Here is a 6562-nt window from a genome sequence, read left to right on the forward strand (position 1 = left end):
CTCCGTCGGGGAATAAAAAAAATAGAAAAATATTTTTACATGTCTGTTCGTTTAGCAACTATATCGCCTTTATTTCTATTTTTGTACTGTTTTATCACAATATTAACAAAACAACAGCAACATTAATAATAATAATAATAACAACATGCCGTTTTATTGTATTTAAGGCTTTCTTGATTCTGTTGGCAGAACAGTGTCTATTCCTGCTGATGACTAAATAAATTCGAAACGTTGAGTAGTATGGCCTCACTTTCTCTATTTGGAGTCACGTTTGTTTTATTTCATATAGTCAGTGTATAGAATATCGTTGGTTTGGTATGATTGTTTCTAACTGCTTGCTCGTTGGATTGCTATCGTATTCCTTATTTATATTGAATATGAACGAACTGTTCGTGAAAAATCATAATTAAAATAATACACAGAATTGTCTTACTACCTGCAGTGTCCGGGCATTTTGAAACGTTTATACCCTTCAGAATCAGTACTACATGTATACTAAAATTATCTTTACAATACTCATACCCTGTATAACCAAACTGAATACAGATTCATCCACAGGCACTGAACACTACGTTCGCTTGATGGAAGTCTAGCATGCGTATTTTACGTTTATCAGTTTAACTGTAGCTGATATCAAATAGCACCCTCTATAGCTTTTGATCATGAATCTTGAAAAATATTGTTGTAGGCCCTTTTTTCAGAAAATTCTCAACCTAATTAAATTTAGCGACGTGCAACATTTCCAAAAATGTCTCAAGTAAAGGCAAACATTGGGAGGCTTTTCCAAGACGATGATTGTGATGACGACAACGGTGGCAATGAGCAATAATAATAACAACGACAATTATAGTGATAAGAACAACAATATTAATAATGCCATTATTGAAGTTTTCAAAATTTTTTGTATCAAAATATTTACATTGACCTTTTTTTTTTAAATTTTCATAGAAATTTTGCATCTAACCGATTGCAGCATATACACCCTGACGCATTTGCTGAGGTTGAAACCATATTTCAATTGTGAGTAGGACGCCCACACAATACACAGTACCGTAGACAACTATATTATTCACTATATATATATAAATATATATATATACACCTGTCTCTTATACCCATCTAGATGTGTATAAGAGACAGGTCCTACAAAAAACAATATCTGGATATACGCCCTCTTGAGGCATATCATTGTGTAATACAATGTTCCCGACGGGTATTTGAACCATGAAGCCTTCGTGGTCTAGTAGTCATGACGCTCGCCTTGTCAGCGAGAGTTCGCAGGTTCGAATTCCGTCGGAGGCATTTAATTACACATTGATTTTTCATAGGACTTTATTCGTTGAAAAGCTACAGGGTAGCCTACGATGTTCCATCATGTCCTTATTAAACACTGTATATGTACCTTTGATGATTTATATTATATTTATTCAACAGTGTTAACGGCTAACTTTCTTCAATATCATATATAATATACGACAGTATTTCTAGCCGTATTTCCAGATTTATCTGGCCTAACGCCCTCCTGAGGCATAGCATTGTGTGATACAATGTTCCCGACGGGTATTTGGACCTGTTCAACCATGAAACATTCGTGGTCTAGTGGTTATGACGCTCGCCTTGTCAGCGAGAGGTCGCAGGTTTGAATCCCGTGGAAGGCATTTTATTACACAATGATTTTTCATAGGACTTTATTCGTTGAAAAGCTACAGGGTAGACTAACCACATATTTCGGATAAGGCAATCAATTAATTGCCTCACCAAAATGTCATTTATCTCATATATTGTAATATTTGTGGTAAACATATGTCGGAGAAACAAAAAACACTCTCTGTATGAGAATGACACAACATAGATCAGCTATCAGAACATCTAAGCTTGATCAACCAGTAGCTGAACATTTCAATTTAGCTGGTCATTCAATTTCAAATTTCAGAGTGATTGCAATTGACCATAATACAAGTTGGAGCGACAAAAATCGCAAAGATAAAGAGAATCACTGGGAACTTTTACTTAAAACAACAACACCATTTGGACTCAATATTAGGAACGTTCTCCCAGTACACTAAATTAAACCAATGGCATGGCATTTCAATTTATTCTGGATAAAGAGTACCGTATATTACGTCCAAATCATTAATTATTATACTCGTATGAACAAGTATTTTTGTGTATTATGCCTAAATAAATAATGAAATCTCGCATACATCTTCAAATTTTAAAATATTTCTTTATTTTATTATCATATTTATATGCAGGGATTTATCGAGTAACCAACTGACAGAGATTCCATTTGCTCTTTACAGTCAACGTGTCGTGTTGCAATTGTAAGTATTACTAAAGAGCACAGGTGGGCAAAGCGCATGCAGCCCGTCAGCGATTTTCTTGCAGCACGCGACAATGAATTAAACTGAGAAAAAAAAAAGTGATGTAAAAGCAGTGCTTGGAGGTTTTTGGAAGCTCACAGGAAACACTAAAGTTTGGGTGCCCTCGGTGTTAAATCAAAAATTCACATTGGTCCTCCGACCAAATTTTATGCCAACCCCTGCTAAAGAGTATAGAATTCAGCCCCGTAGTCAGGGTGGGGGAGGGGTGAGTACTGATAATTTAGTATGGGAAAAAATAAATATAAAACAAATACTTATTTCTTTATAAAATTCATATAAGCCCTATATGCCTAATACAACACTTGACTAGATAAATATTAATTTTTATCAATATTCTGATTCAAACCTCCTCCTCTTCCTTGATCAGTGCGTAGCACTGTGGTCACGATGAGGTCACGACAACGACTTCGGTCTTGAGCCAGGTGTGATGCTAGGCGTAAGCAACTCTCACACTATTACGACCTATATGCACTGCGATCAGTATACGACCGACACCGATCAGTGTGAGAGCTGCTATGAGCAACTTGCTCATGTAAAAGAGAGGGTCTTCGATGGTCGCGGAGTTTTCAAAATGTTGAAAAAAAATATAGTAAAACAAATATACTGGTCGGTACTGGTCGCAAGGTCCTACATCCGGTCAGATACGACCGTAGGTCGGTACGGTCGCATTGTTAGGTCGTGATAATGTGAGACAGGCTTGCTCTGTCATGGTCTTGATGGAATGAGACCAAGATATTGCTGGCCTACCTCGACGGTCTTCTTTTCCCATCTGATGTTTAAACCTAGCTAGGAAATACCCGAAATGTTGCTCGTCGACAGTTTTACTTCTAGGGGTTATTGTGTACAATCAACTGCTCTCTTTGGATTCCTCTGATGTTTTAATCTATAGTTATTTCAAGAATATCTGCTGTATCTATAGGCCTACACTGTATTTTATTAGCTAAATTAATTTCAATAATTTCATTTACTTTCATAAAAGATTTTTTTCATAATTTAAATAGACTGTTGTGTATTAAAATACTGTCATTGTAGGATCCTTTGAATTTTGAAACCGTCTGGCGATTTCAAGAAATCTAGAGTTGTTACATCCTTGTTTTATACTTTTAGTCCCAACCTTGGTGAAAGTTGGTAGGTTTTGATCCCCCAGACCTATCTTTTCACAATTTCGTGATCTACTTAAAAGTCTAACAGCGCTATATCACACTTTATTTATTTATTTTATTTATTTACCAAATTTCTAAAGCGCCCTTTTTATGAATAATCATGTTCAAAGGCGCTTTACATTAAGAATACAATAAATTCAAAACAGTCAAAATATAAACAATTGAGAATAGGCCTATCTAAAATTCATGACTTGATTGTATAAAAGTTATAAAAATAGAAAATTTGCACAATATCTGGAATCGAGGCATATATTTAATATTTCGGAAGTAATATATTGATACATTAAAAATTGAAATAAAACAATTTAAAATATATTATTATTAATAAAAATATGTTATTACCAATTCAGCTATAATTAAAACCATCAAACTTCAATTAAATTACCAGTTAAAACATTTTATTACAAAATTTTAAAATAGTTCCCACTACACAACCGGATTTTTTCATCTCAACCAGCCTCAAACCATGTAATATTTAAAGTCTCAAAACTGTATTTCCGGCATTTCTCCATCCTTATTTTTGTTTTCTCGTCTTACCCCTAGACATGTTTACACGCTTGCTACTCACACTTCCTCCCTATTGTACCCAAACCAAAATGCATAGAAAATATTGGATTAAATTAAAAAATGAACAACATGTCGTCAAATTAAGACAATTTAGAATAAATATTTAAATTGTGAGAATGCAATTTATGTCCATATAGTGTTGTACATCTAAAATTGTATTTTGTTTAAAAGAAACTCCGACAGTCAGACCTCTTAATATTTTAAACTCTAGTATTACAATAAATTGCTGAATCTGAATTACTGGAGGGATGGATTTATTCAGTGTAAAATATACCAAGGAAAATCCACAATCGAAAGTCTGAAGAAGACTTATTTCCAGTGGGGTCCTTCTGGTTTTGATTGGGCAGTACACCGGGAGACAATGTCCACACAATGACAAACATGAATAAAGACTGAGCACATTTAAAATCCAACAATGGAATTGGCTATTACAATACCCTTTGATGTTAGTAATTGATAATTTGAAAAAGGCCAATATAAATTGCGTTTTAAATTAGTGTAAGTGTCTACCCATTTATAAAATCTATAAAAAAAAAAAAGGTATAAAACCAATCACAGTGAATGGTAACCCGCCCTATAAAAATATGATGATGGTGATGATGGTGATAATAATAATGATAATGATGATGATGATGGTGATGGTGATGGTGATGGTGGCGGTGATGATGATGATGGTGGTGATGATAATGATGATGGTGATAAAAAAAAAGACATGAAAACCAACTTCACAACTAACGCGACGTTACATTAGCATGACTCAAACTATAGCTGCAATATATGAACCTTCCCTGCGTAGGTCAGTGCTTTTTTAATTGTTCTACATACACGTTTGGTTAATACAGGACATCATAGAGTACCACAGTCGTGTCTTCACAACACCCGGTGGCGCCCTCTGGACGTTGGTTACAGTTCATTACCATTACGGTAGTCTCTTCTTCCTCGGTCTCAGTTGCCTCATGCATAATGTAAATGCATCATTTTAAAACCACCTTCAATGACATGAACTTCGTTTGCACATTTAGCCTCGTCTTTTCAGCAATTTCTTTTGTTGCAAGTAGTGTAGTTGTACAGTGGTAGCAGCCAGCGTTTCTGTGTCTTATATATACAAATGTAAGCTTAGGAGGCACACTCTTCAGCCATGAAACTACATCTTTCAATATCGCTGTTCTTGGCTTGTGTTTGGAACACTGCAATGTAACAAAAATGTGCCGAGATATTCGTTTTCCATTAAAAAAAAAATCTGCTCGAGATTATCTGAATGCTGTAATCGGACCACCATCTGGGGCATAGGGCTTCTTGTCGGGCGAATCCTGGCACCACCCCTACCACGACCACATATTAGGTTTATATTTTTTCACGATAATTCTTGACTTGTCCCGACAAGAAGGGGTAGGGGTGTTGCATGATGTGGTTAGGGAGGAGAGGGTGTTATTCAGGGGAATGTAGGTAAGAATGGCCCCGGAAAAAATGGCCCCAGAAAAAATGGCCCCGGAAAAAATGGCCCCAGAAAATATGGCCCCGGTAAAAATGGCCCCATATGACAGGTAGGTAAAAATGGCCCCACTTTGTTTGCCCACTTAACAAACAAACTGATTCAGTCAAAGCCAAACTGTTTATCTAGTTAATCTGCTAAGAAGGGCTAATTATTGCTTAGCTCCATTGTGGCTCCACACAGTAGGCCCGATGTGTATAAGAGACAGAATGCGAGTTGCGAGTTGCAAAATGCGAGTTGCGATTTGCAAAATGCAAGTTGCAAAATGCGAGTTGCGAGTTGCAAAATGCGAGTATCATGTGATGAAAATCGACCAATTAAATCAATCCTTTATGAACTCATCCATGGCCAATTCATGTTTACATTTTGTGTTGGATTGCAAAATTCTCCTGTCACTTATACAGTACCATCATCCTTAGAAACATAAATATTTACTTGTACTCATGTGCTCATGTTGTATGCGTTTGTATTTTTTTTCCCTCCGAATAAGTTTTATTTTTTCCTTTGAACTGAGATCAATATGTGATTTTTTTTAAATTTCTTTAAAAGCATTTGTTTTTTTTAACAATTACAGCAGATGCAAATAATGTTCTGAGAGATAATTGAAAAACAATGGCCACTGAACAACATTTTTTGATAGTAGAAATAAAAGTTTTAAAAACGTTATTTCACTAACAAAGTAGAGGAATGACATACAGTATACAGTACTTAACTACCAAAATATGCAACTCATAGATAACCACAAACTTCACTTTTGTTAAATATCAAATGAATTAATTTACATGTTATAAACAATGCAAATAAACAGTAGTTAAAGCATATGGACCAATTGTGTGTTACAGAATTTGATTATTGGGGAGATTCCTTTTAAAAACTAAACTAGTTAAGATAAAAAAAATGCATATAATGACTCAAGAAAATCAGTTTTAATTCAGAATTTGATTATTGGGGCCATT

At 35.1% G+C, this 6562-nt stretch overlaps 1 protein-coding gene across 1 annotated transcript in view; it reads left to right on the forward strand.

The window, feature by feature from the left end:
* LOC117100191 overlaps window positions 1–6562 on the forward strand; it is a 19298-nt gene that overhangs the window by 4680 nt on the left and 8056 nt on the right. Inside the window, exons 2-3 of the mRNA XM_033239785.1 lie at window positions 949–1020; window positions 2256–2324. The gene's annotated coding sequence lies outside the window, so the exon portion shown is untranslated. The remainder of the gene's footprint in view (window positions 1–948; window positions 1021–2255; window positions 2325–6562) is intronic.

Source organism: Anneissia japonica, unplaced genomic scaffold, assembly GCF_011630105.1.
Source record: "Anneissia japonica isolate Jap-2015-1 unplaced genomic scaffold, ASM1163010v1 scaffold324_len738069_cov173, whole genome shotgun sequence".
Taxonomy (NCBI): Eukaryota; Metazoa; Echinodermata; class Crinoidea; order Comatulida; family Comatulidae; genus Anneissia; species Anneissia japonica.